Here is a 13,250-nt window from a genome sequence, read left to right as displayed (position 1 = left end):
AGATCTGTTAGACAAACGTCTGAAAATGCACTCTTGCCTTAGCTTGAATAAAATATCGTTTGTAATTGAATTTCATTTGGAAATGAATGTTCCAAAAAGCTCTTTCTAGTGGGCTAATGTTTGTATTTATAGTGTTAAAGGAACTGTATCGCAACAAAAAGTAGGGCTGTCGACCAAGTAAAAGGTTTTTTGGTTGATTGACTGTCTTTCTTTTGTGTTTTTTTTGTTAACTGATCAACCAACCAACCAATCAATATAGTTATTACAGTAACTCAATAAAGGTGCTATTTTGGGGAGACAAAGATAACATTTTCTCTCAGCTAGCACACACAAATCCTCTGTTTGGAAATAATCTTCAGTGCATGGGCTGAATCAAGAAAAGCACAGCGGTTACTGCATGGTCACCAGCTGCAACCAGTTTCCCCAACAAAAGTTCTGATAAGACATTGGTTTACAATTCATGTATCACCACACCTGTCTGCCTGGGAGTGGGGAAGCTGCTGTCCAGTTTAGCCGACAGGTAAACATCTGTTCAATTCCCAACCCCAGATTCCATAGTGGAGAGCATTTCACCAGACTCCTAAAGCTTATATCTATGCCACGCAGCCCAATTTTATTCATTCTGCCCTGTCGATGCAGCAGAGTCAAAATGGCAATTGCTGCATCCTATGTTTGGGGGGGGCAGTTGTAGAGGTCTTTTATAGGTAAGCAAACAACCGCTTCCTAAGCTTCCAAGGTGCAGAGGGGTCTACTCAGACCTTCAACAGCTTTTGTTGTTTTTGTCACAAATCCATGTTGTTCAGGACTGGGAAGGGGGTTGCCCCCCTCCTGAGACCCAGCTTGCCCATACCCTGCCTCATCCGCACCCAGTTTTGCCCCTCTCAATCCCCATTCCACCCTCCCCCTCCTGCCTCCCCTGCCATCTTACCTCCTCCAGCAAGCGGGAGAACCCCATTTATGACACAGGTGGGAAGGTGCAGGACTTCCCACTGGTGCTTTCAGCAGCATGCCAAGGGGCGCATGGACTGACAGAGTACCTTCTGCCACTGGTGCTGACTGCTTTATGGTAGTCAGCACCAGCAGAGAAAGAGGTCCCTGAAACCGCAGCCAGTATAAGATTGGGCTATAATTCATTTTATTTGGCTTAAATTACTCACACACACCCTCTGCTTTGATTAGAGACTCCCTCATAGAAGCCACCAGAGATAGAGATGCCACTGAAATTCATAGCTTTGAGGCTCAGAGTAAAAACTTTATTCTCTTCTTTATTTTCATTAACTCAAGTCATTGCATGATCAAAGCCAAATGATTATAACACTTTCCAAGTCACATTAATTCGGTTCTTCTATTCATTTTACTAGACTCTGTTATTTCCCCATATATACTCAGTCAGTACACACATTGAGATCATGGTATTTTACTGACTTGCACCTATTAGGCTGCTGGCACCACTTGTTAGTTGACATACAAACCAAGATGGCAGTATCTCAACAATGGGCAGGCTAAAGACGTACAGAACCATACTGCAGTAGTAGGAGTGATTCATGCAAATATGGTTGGCAAAGATCTCAGCATGGCTTAATTAAACAATGTGTGCTTCAGGTGATTCATGGAGGGCCAAAGTCATTTGCACAAACCTATGATAGACCACAAGTTGTGCTTTATCTAGCTTAGATGTGGATATAGCCTGGGTCATTTATTTCTAGAGGCTGTTCTTCATCAAAATCCTAAGAATTGTGGGATAAGATGCAAAGCCCAATGAAATTGTATCTTCCACATAAAAATTGTTCCCTCAGTGAGACTCCGTGGCCAGAGCTACAAAGCTTAGCATTTTGGCCAACCTCCCAGACAGAAATAAGAGGTGTTTGCAACCAGCAGCTCCAAAACGTTAAAACAATTTACAGCCAAGACTTGGCAAACAAGAATGAGCCTCCAGGTTTGATTTAGCAAGGAAGAAAGACATCCGACATTAGAATTCACAAATTACCTTTTGTTTGTGAAAGAGTTTAATCTTCACCTTTTGACTTTTGCATACTTACTGAAATAGATGCAAGACTTTGTTCTACAGAGGATTCTTTTTTCTCTATTGTCATTTAGCCTGACAATAAGGAAGTATGTTTGCCTCTAACAAGATGAATACGCTGACAGCTCCATTCAACTTTTCAAGCAACTTGATATTCTTGAAGTATCTGAAAGAGTGTGGCTAAAAGGCTTGTCATTCTCCATATCCTCAGTCCTCTAATAGATGAGATTTCTTCTCCAGCAAATCTCCACCTTACTTCTGAGCCTTCCTCCTGTCATAGTGAGACATCACAGCTTTCTGCTTCCTGGAGTGAAGCTAGAGAGAGGTTCCTGGTGTTTACTAGATTTACAAGATTTCTGTTTGAATACTTTCAAAGTGCCGAACAACAGAATATAAACTTTATTGTTAAAGCCTACAACAACACCACAATAAAAGGAGCAACCATCCAACTCAGTGACAAGGATCAGCAAGAATTTCTTCCCTAAAGTTTGGCAAGCTAGTCTTGAGAAATTTGACTCAAGATATTTCCAGAAAGTGGAGAGGAGTGGCATCTTCATTCAAGATCCACCACCTTGTTTCATCTTCCTATACCTAATTTGTGTGGGAGCATGGCTATTGTAACATGTGAGACATACCAGTGTGCTGTAGCGAAAAACAGAATTCTGTGATTCGGAACCATCATACAGTAAATGCTGCCTGTTATATCATGGTAGCATTCATGTCAATGGTAACTGCTGTTCTGCTTCACAATGCAGCTGAGAGATGCTTTAAGACAGTGGTTCCCAACCTCCTATCCCTTTAAGTCAGGATTGGGAACCATAGGTGATGGCACCCATGACTTTTGGGTTCTCCCTACCACAGCTGCTATTGCCGCTGACTACAGGGAGGTAAGAAGCCCTGTAAAAACAACTTTCTCACCTCCTTGTAGTTGCTGGCAGCAGCAGGAAGGACCATTAGTAGAATTTTTATCCATGCAGGGTTCTGGAACCAAACTCCTGCGTATAAGGAAGGCCCACTGAATTTTCTTATTGGCCACAATATTTGTTTTCAACCTTGGCACTGAATTTTTCTTCTGAGTTCTTCTTGCTTGTTTGTTTTGTCCTTAAATTCTATGAAGTAAACAATTTTTTCTAAGAACGATAGCCTAATCTTATGCTTTCCCCCACTACCACCATCGCAGCAACACCAAACTGGTGAACAATGCATCCGTGGGGAAGGGGTGGGTCAGAAGACTTCAGCAGAGAAAGGGGATTTTAAATCCCCTTATCCCCATGTAAGCCTTTGGACCCACAATGGGTTGCCTTGGACCTGTGCTACTGAATTTGGCAGTGCAAGTCTGAGGAAAGAAAGGGGGGTGGGAAGCTTCTGTCAGAGAGGATAAGATCCATCATGGGCCATGTGCAATGGATCCTCCCCCTCCTGCAGCCTCTCTGCCCCAATACACCCCCTCCCTGTTCGGTTTCGCTCCCTCCCCACCTCCGTACTGCCTTCACCCCCTCCTGCCTCTCCCATCATCCTACCTGCTCTGGCAAATGGGGACTTCCTAGATGGTGGGGGCAGGATGGCGCAAGCCTTCCTGCTGGCGCTCCAAGCAGAGCAATGACTTGCACACTATCAGAGCACATTTCACAACAGACTGCTTTACTGCAGTCAGCGCCATCAGAGGAGCCTTGTCATCATTGGGTGCGAGGGAAAGATTGGGCCCTCAAATGTAATGATTATTTCAACCTCCCCTTTTTGCTAGATACTCTGTTATGCTATATGCCCCAGGCCTGTAGAGAATTTACAGGCTAGATAGAACAAGACCCTGATGTCTTGGCCTGCATACAGTGTAGCATCATGGGAGTGTCATAGGATCACCATCATCAGATCATAGGATCACCATCACCAGATGGTGAGTCATAGGATCACCAGACTGTAGCCTGTCTCTCATTGGCCAGTGCCAGTATATACTGCAGCCTGTGCACGCTGCTATGTGGGAGATGTTATGTGGAGTGTCTGCGGGAAGCTGCGTCGGTGTGATCCGTGATCGGAGTATCGAGAAAGAGAGCTATCTGTGCTGTTTGCTTGCACAACTGCCTTTGAACTGTAAATATCTTGTACATACTTCAAGTAAAGGTACATCTGGTGGTGGAGCACTGCCGTGTGCCTTGTTATTTCCCGGGAGTACTTGCCCGACCTTGAGTCTCTGGAGCTGCGGTGTCGGCTGCGTACTGCAACATACTCAATGCAATTTCAAGAAACTAGCAAATAACTGTAAGTGAAATAAAAAAAAAATTACACATATCCTAGGAGGTGCATGAGCCATTTGAAATTCTCCTGGGGGTGCATGAAGTACAAAAGAACCTCTGCTCTAGAGCAAACCTATCACTGTTCCACATATAGAACTGTTCACATGTTATGGTGTACCCAAGGACAGAATGTTTGCACACAGAATCTTGTTTCCACATGAATGCCTGTACCCAAGTTCCTTTCTACAGATCAGCAATCTATGTACACTGTACACAGATGTACAGTTTACCTACAGTGGCCAACCCTCAGGATGGGCAAACTCCCTTCAGCTTGATTTAAAACTGAGTAAGTCTTTGCAAGCATCTTTGGGAAATGCATGAGTTGAACACTCTTGGTGGACATTCTGACCAGCAGTAACACTTCTGGCAGTGCAATCCTAACTTGCACTGGAACGGGGAGACTAGCTGGCACGGGTTTGGGGTTGAAAGTGGCTCAGCCTGAGGCAAGAGGAATCACTTCCCCTACTTTGGGAACAACCGCAGCAGCCCCAATGGGGCTACTCATGTCTGTGCCACCTCAAGCAGTGGCACAGATCCAAGCAGCCCAGAGCTATGCCGGGCTGCCTGGGAACGGGGTCAGGATCTGGAATAAGTGCCAGATCCTGGCTCCATCCAGTCTTCTCCCATTGCCCTCCCATGGGTCTACCCACTACCCACCCTCCCCCCACCTCAAAACATCTCCCTCCTGCCCTCCTCCTGCCCCCCCCCAGACCTCTGCACCGGCCAAACTCAACTGGTGCGAATGTGCCCTGTTGCGTCACAGCTGTATGCAACATCCACAGGCCAGTGCACGTCTTTGTGCCGGCCCAGCTGACTCAGGAGTAGGCACAAAAGTGCTTTATGGCATGTTTGCGACACTCCCGGGCAGACGCAAGGGACTTGCACCCACCCAGCACCATCTTAGGATTGTGGTCTGAGGGACATAATGTCCAACAAACATTGCATCCTATCATTACAAGCCAGGCAAAACAACATGCCATCCCAGCTAATTACAAAGTTTGGTGATCTCCTTTTTTATTATTAATCTGAAGCATTTATACCCTCTTCCGCCTGACAAAAGGAGTCCAAGGTGACTAACAACCTATTAAATTATAAAAAGACAGAGCCATAATGAAATAAATCCAAGCTAACTTAACACAAAACGAATCGCAGCACAGGGCAGCAAGATTTTATAAAAAGGAAACCACCATCATACACCATAGCAATATAAAAGATCCACTCCCTTTGCCCTGCAAGGCTCTCACTTTTTCACCCGTTTCCTGGGGAAAAAGCGAAGGCTGCCAGACAACATCCCTCAATTTGTTTGTCTTCACAAACAAGGTTGGTATGAAAAGATGTTTGCTGTCATGTTTTCCTTGCCTTTGGTATTTGTCTGCCTAAGCAATGCTGGTGCCGTTTAATCTTCCTAAAATGTGCTCCCGCATGCTTTGCTGTTGATCCCTTGCCTTAGAGTAGTTGGGCAGTGCTTTGATTGAACACTGTGGCAGAAATAAAATACGTTTTGTAACAGAAGGTATTAGAAATACAAGGCAACGGTTGAAATCCCAATTTTCAGCTGAATGCCGAAATTTCAGGTCTGAAAGGAGTGAATTCTATCTTATGCAGTATTTATTAATGAGCATCTTGTTACATCTTTGGCATAAAAATTTCTATTTCTGACAGCTGCGGAGAATGAAAACAAACTGCGTTATCAAATACCCTTTTGTAGATCTCTTTGACTACCATTGCCATTAGTCTTTTGCCCACCTGTTGTTATATTCTGATCCTGAAACTATCCCCCTGTGCAGTGCAAGTGGGAACTGGCTAGTGGAAAATGTGAAGTCAAACGCATCCTTTACATTTCCTTTCACCCTGAGTCTGCCATCACCTCCCACCAGCCCACCACAGACAGAACAGTGGTGGGCATGGAGGGGCGACGGGCGTAAATGCCCCAAGTGCTGCAGCTGCGCAGTGCTCTAGACAGCACAGGAAGCCTTCGCAATCTTAAGCAGTACTTCCGGTCTCCCGGAAGTACTGTTTAAGACTACGTGAAGTCTCAGAATGCTTTCCCAGTTGGTCCCAATGTTGCACAAGGCTCTGTGATGCTGCATAAGCAGGGTGTAGCGTGGTGTGGGGGGTGGCATCGCGGATTTATGCCCCCGGGAGCGTAGCAGGGCAGGTCCATTAATGATACGGTGCCCTCCAATCCACTTCCTGCTTGCTAAAAGCGAGTAGGCAGTGGATTGGAAAACAGCAGTCTGGCACCCTACCCCCTCACCTCACTCTTTCCTCACGCGATCCTTTTAAACAAAACAGGAAATTTTGTTTAAACTTTAAACAAAACAGGAAGTAAAGAGTGTGCTGAGAGCACTCCCAGCATACCCTACACTTCCCATTTTGTATTAAGAGACCACAGGAGGAAGGTGAAGGGGCAGGGATCCAAATTTATGCCCTCTACGTGGTTTTTGGTATGGTGGTGGCAGCAGGACAGCAGAATTTGTGCCTCAATTCAAGTGGCACTTGGGCTTGGGCCAGACCTGCATGGGAGAACAATAAATGAACAAGGCAACTCCCTGAGGCTAAGTTATCCTACAGAGTTGTTGCCAGGATAAAAAGGAGGAAGAGTCATAAATGCTGCCCTGATCTCCTTGAGGAAGGAGTGAGAAAAAAATATAATCAGTGATTCCAATATTTAGGGGTCCAGAGTAGCACCAGATAACGTCATCTTCTATTAACACGTATGGCAGAAGTTCACTCGCTGATCCTTCTAGGAGGCTATTGCTTTTGTTGAGGCACGAGGTAGAAGGTAGCAAGATGGTCATAAGAACATAAGAACATAAGAACAGCCCCACTGGATCAGGCCATAGGCCCATCTAGTCCAGCTTCCTGTATCTCACAGCGGCCCACCAAATGCCCCAGGGAGCACACCAGATAACAAGAGACCTCGTCCTGGTGCTCTCCCCTACATCTGGCATTCTGACTTAACCCATTCCTAAAATCAGGAGGTTGCGCATACACATCATGGCTTGTACCCCATAATGGATTTTTCCTCCAGAAACTCGTCCAATCCCCTTTTAAAGGCGTCTAGGCTAGACGCCAGCACCACATCCTGTGGCAAGGAGTTCCACAGACTGACCACGCGCTGAGTAAAGAAATATTTTCTTTTGTCTGTCCTAACCCGCCCAACACTCAATTTTAGTGGATGTCCCCTGGTTCTGGTATTATGTGAGAGTGTAAAGAGCATCTCCCTATCCACTCTGTCCATCCCCTGCATAATTTTGTATGTCTCAATCATGTCCCCCCTCAAGCGTCTCTTTTCTAGGCTGAAGAGGCCCAAACGCCGTAGCCTTTCCTCATAAGGAAGGTGCCCCAGCCCCGTAATCATCTTAGTCGCTCTCTTTTGCACCTTTTCCATTTCCACTATGTCTTTTTTGAGATGCGGCGACCAGAACTGGACACAATACTCCAGGTGTGGCCTTACCATCGATTTGTACAACGGCATTATAATATTAGCCGTTTTGTTCTCAATACCCTTCCTAATGATCCCAAGCATAGAATTGGCCTTCTTCACTGCTGCCGCACATTGGGTCGACACTTTCATCGACCTGTCCACCACCACCCCAAGATCTCTCTCCTGATCTGTCACAGACAGCTCAGAACCCATCAGCCTATATCTAAAGTTTTGATTTTTTGCCCCAATGTGCATGACTTTACACTTACTGACATTGAAGCGCATCTGCCATTTTGCTGCCCATTCTGCCAGTCTGGAGAGATCCTTCTGGAGCTCCTCACAATCACTTCTGGTCTTTACCACTCGGAAAAGTTTGGTGTCGTCTGCAAACTTAGCCACTTCACTGCTCAACCCTGTCTCCAGGTCATTTATGAAGAGGTTGAAAAGCACCGGTCCCAGGACAGATCCTTGGGGCACACCGCTTTTCACCTCTCTCCATTGTGAAAATTGCCCATTGACACCCACTCTCTGCTTCCTGGCCTCCAACCAGTTCTCAATCCACGAGAGGACCTGTCCTCTAATTCCCTGACTGTGGAGTTTTTTCAGTAGCCTTTGGTGAGGGACCGTGTCAAACGCCTTCTGAAAGTCCAGATATATAATGTCCACGGGTTCTCCCGCATCCACATGCCTGTTGACCTTTTCAAAGAATTCTATAAGGTTTGTGAGGCAAGACTTACCCTTACAGAAGCCATGCTGACTCTCCCTCAGCAAGGCCTGTTCGTCTATGTGTTTTGAGATCCTATCTTTGATGAGGCATTCCACCATCTTACCCGGTATGGATGTTAGGCTGACCGGCCTATAGTTTCCCGGGTCCCCCCTCTTTCCCTTTTTAAAAATAGGCGTGACATTTGCTATCCTCCAATCTTCTGGTACTGTGGCCGTTTTGAGGGACAAGTTGCATACCTTAGTCAAGAGATCTGCAACTTCATTCTTCAATTCCTTAATAACCCTTGGGTGTATGCCATCAGGGCCCGGTGACTTATTGATCTTTAATTTATCAATGAGGTCTGAAACATCTTCTCTTTTAACCTCTATCTGACTTAACTCCTCGGTTAGGAGGGGCCGTTCGGGCAGCGGTATCTGCCCGAGGTCTTCTGCCGTGAAGACAGATGCAAAGAACTCATTTAATTTCTCTGCCATCTCTAAGTCTCCTTTTATCTCCCCTTTCCCTCCCTCACCATCCAGAGGGCCAACCGCTTCTCTGGCGGGTTTCCTGCTTCTAACATATTTGAAGAAGCTTTTATTATTCCCCTTAATGTTGCCGGCCATGCGTTCCTCATAGTCTCGCTTGGTCTTGGTCTTATTAATGTAATACATGCAGCAATCACATTGTGTCTCTGCAGAATTATTTTGTGCACATCCCTATGAAATAAGTTGGGTTACCCGGTTTTCATGTCTCACCAGAAATGTCTCATTTAGTTTCCAGTATTGGAAATGTTGGCAGGCTCACAACTTACATCCGGTCTGTAATAATATTTATTAGTGATATCTAAATCAAAATGTCTTTCACAGTACAATGGCGAAAGGGTCTACTGAGTTTCAGTTTACACTACATTTTTAAACCTCATAGCTTTTTATATGTGCAGTTTTAATGAATATTTCTGACTCTCTCCATTATGTATTTGAATAGTCTCGAGCTTACCCATTGTGACTATTATTTACTTTTTTCAGGATGCGCTACAGTATCTGGCAGGAGATCAGTTTCATTGCAGTACAGAATACAAATAACACATGCCTGTGGGAATGCTAGTCCTGACTCAAACTGGGATTGGACCCTGACTGGACAGCTTTAAAGCCCAGTGCTGGCCCCAGTTGATGTGGACCATGGAGTGAAGCCCTAGATTTCTTGAATGCATCAAACGGTAGTGAACGTCCAAGGTGAAGCTGCCTGGGCAGGGCTACTGACAGACATGGTCCATCAGCTAGCCAACTTCTGATTTCATCCCTGTTAAGACCTGAATTGTTCAACTAGCCATAGATAACAGCTAAGGGTTGATTCTAATTCGGATCCTTTTAATTGACTGATAGCCAAATTGAGTGAGGAAAGCAGCTTCAGAGGAGAGGGGAGCCACATAGCTTGGTGTGCCCTCCTCTTCCTGTAGAGTCTTCTTTTTGAACTCTTTGGGTTTACTGAGATTCCTCTTTAGTTTCCCTCTCCTCTCCAGACATGGACCAATCATCTGGAGAACCTACAGGAGTTTGCAAAATGAGCATGTAGGGTTCTTGTACTATAAAGACCATTTGTTTGCATACAGCAAATCCAGCATTTTGAAGAGCACTTTCCTGATTTACTATCAATTCATATTCCTACAGCATGTCCCTAAGTTTTGTGTGTGTTTGTTTTTGTATCTCCTGTTATCAGCAGGAACAATGCATGCAGCAGCCTCAAAGGGGGGGGGGGGAGCCAGGGACAAGCAGCATGTAAAAGTCAGAGACTTGGTCACCGTCTAATCTAATCTAGGGATTTTCAACCTTTTTCATCTCACAGCACACTGACAAGGTGCTAATACTGTCAAGGCGCACCATCTATTTATTTGCAAGTGGCAAGGCACACCACACTGCCAGCAGAAGTGTGGTGTGGGGTATCACACTCCCCAATAGCACTTGTAATAAATGGCCCACCCTCAAACTCCTACAGCACACTTGTGGTTCATTCCACAAGTTGAAAATTGCACACTGGTTGAATATTGCTGGTCTAATCCCACAGGTTGACATGGATGTAAGTCACTGAATATAATAGAGTTTACTCTCATGTAACAGTGCCTGGGGGCTGGGGATAAGAATAGGCCCTCGGTTTGGCTGTACTTGTCGTAAGAGGCGACTAAACAGCCACCGGGTAGATGGAACTTGATAGTCTGGGAAGGCAGCTCATCTGAGAGAAGGAAAACTCTGATCCCAAACCTCCACTGCCTTGTGGCTACATCCAGTTATGGAAAAGGCTTCAGGAGTCAACCTCGAGGCAAAATCCGGAGCCGGAGTCCCTGAGGCAGTTCATGGCTGAACACAGTCACGTTCTGGCAACTCCTGCGACGCTGCTGGAACCAACTGTACTGGCCTCTGCCTTTCCATTGGACCATTTCAGGGGGGATTTGCTGCATGGGTAACAGCCTAACCTCTATACCTACTTTACCCAGGCTTCGCGTACTGGAGAGTACACTCTGTTCCAGAACCACCATTCAGAGCGTGACACCATAGTCTTCCAAGACTGAAGGATGCCAACAACAGTGCCTGGAATTGTGACTTAAATCCACCTCTCACTCCTTCTGGGAGAAAAAGGGAAGAGAAGCTGCGGTTGCCTTCTTGCCCCTCCTCCCAATCAACCAGTCTGCTGCTTCACAGGATATCTTCAAAATTCTCCTTGCAAAGAAAAACGTCATTTGCTCCAGCAGCTCTACAGGAAGCAACAAATGAGTTCACCACCAAAATACCTGGGTGGTGGAGGTCTGGTCTAGAGGGTAGAGGCTCCGTCTGCCTGAAGATAACATCCACAAGGTCGCCAGTTCAAGGCCACCGGCACCGTGCGACCTTGAAGCAGCTGACAAGCTGAAGCCGAGCTATTTCCATCTGCTCTGAGCGTGGGAGGATGGAGGCCAGAATGTGAAGCCAGATCGGAATGAAACACCTTGAATGTTGTGGTTCTTGAAAGAAAGAACCTTCTTTCAAATTGTAAAAATCCCTATTTAATAAGGGATTTAAATAAAGCCTGCCTATGAATAAAGTCTTGAATAAAGACCAAGAAAGGCGGTATATAAATACCTGTTGTTGTTGTTGTTGTTGTTATTATTGTTATTAATACCTGAAATGGCTTTTATCCGATTGGCTGGGAAGGTCCAGTTCCAGTTCCTCCTCCTTTTCTTTCCTGGATGTAACATCAGGCAGACAATGGTATAAATGGAGACTGCAATTCTAGGCACAGTTGCACGGGTGTAAGCCACATTGAACTCAATGCGAATTACTTTTGAGTTTGCATGCAGAGGGCTAGGATGTCAACCTCTATTGCAGCATGCACATGAGAGACTCACAGCCCAATCCTGCGCTGCCCAGGGCTGCAGTGGCGCCAAAAATGGCTGCCGCCACATCCTGTGTGCTCTGGGCAACCGCTGCCGGCTCCTCAGGAGAAGGTCCCCTTCTCCTCATCCCCTTCCCCTGAGTAAAGCAAGTAGCCCCACAATGGGACTACTTGATTCACCGCCAACCAAAAGCTCAGCAGCAAATCAAGAGCCCCCTTGTCAAGTGTGAACCCGACATAGAAGCTCTGGATCTGGTGGAGCTTTGCTCCACAGGTCCCACCTCCCTCCCTCCCCACTCTCTTCCCCCCCCCCCATAACGCCTCCTCCCCACCCTCTCCCTGCCTTTCCCCTCCCTGTAACACCTCCTCCCCACTTACCTCTCTGCTGCTCGGCGGTCTGCGTGACTGCCAAGCAGCGGAGCTCAGGCGGCTGCCCAGCACCAGCCCACACTTGTGGCACATTTGCGACACAGCATGTTTGCAACAGTGTGCACCAGTGGTAAGCCAGTGCACACTGTTCAAGATTGGGCAGTCAGTGGACAATGGAGAGAAGGTGGGAGGAATAGAAAGAGATGTGTTACAGAACAACCATATATTAGGGGCTTGGAGGAGAGGAACAGAGAGAAAAAGGCCATTTATGAGGTAGCTGGGGGTGGTGAGCTGGGTTTGTTAGGGTTTACTAGGCAAAAGACCTGCCACAGGCCTCAGATATATTTAAATGTTCCCTGCTTAATTTTTTTTTAAAGCTCTTCAGCGTTGACCACTGTGCAAATAATCTTGCCATAAATTACAAGTCTCGCGGATGAACTCTAGGGAAGACATTTTTCTCTGTATAATGGAAACAGGGAAATTATACAGTCTGCCGAAAATGTGTTACAGATTTTGCTTCTCATCTGGAAACATTTAGGTATTAAATGATTCATTAAGCCAGACAAGACAACACGGCCTGAAGCATGTCAGGCACCTGCTTGTGAGTTTAGAAACCTTGGGAAGAGGATGAAATTAACCCTGTCTTGATTACACTTGTCAATCAGTTCTTCCATTTTTAGGCACATGTTTCTCTACAGCGCTTTCAGGGATTCAGCTGGCATTTGATTTATCTGCATCGTCAAGTTCTTGGACAAAACCAGTGTATCTCAATGTTGGTCCTCCATTGTACCACTTCACATGGTCCTGTGATGCAACAGACACCAGTAAGAGGCTCAAGCTGGACAGGAGGGCGTTTTTGAGCATGGAAAAGCATGTTTTGGAGTTCTGACAGCCAAGCCGAGCCTCCTACCATTGTTTGTTGCAATGCATTCTTGGTGACGCTGCCAGGGGTCCCATGAGTACCACCAGACACAACCTCCACTGGTGGTACCCATACCACTGGTTGAGAAACACTGGACTAAAACAAATTAATAGTTTCATTTCAAATACACAGTGTCTCAGTCTAAA

The sequence above is a fragment of the Tiliqua scincoides genome, chromosome 2, assembly GCF_035046505.1.
Source record: "Tiliqua scincoides isolate rTilSci1 chromosome 2, rTilSci1.hap2, whole genome shotgun sequence".
Taxonomy (NCBI): Eukaryota; Metazoa; Chordata; class Lepidosauria; order Squamata; family Scincidae; genus Tiliqua; species Tiliqua scincoides.
Note: the sequence above shows the minus strand (reverse complement) of the source record.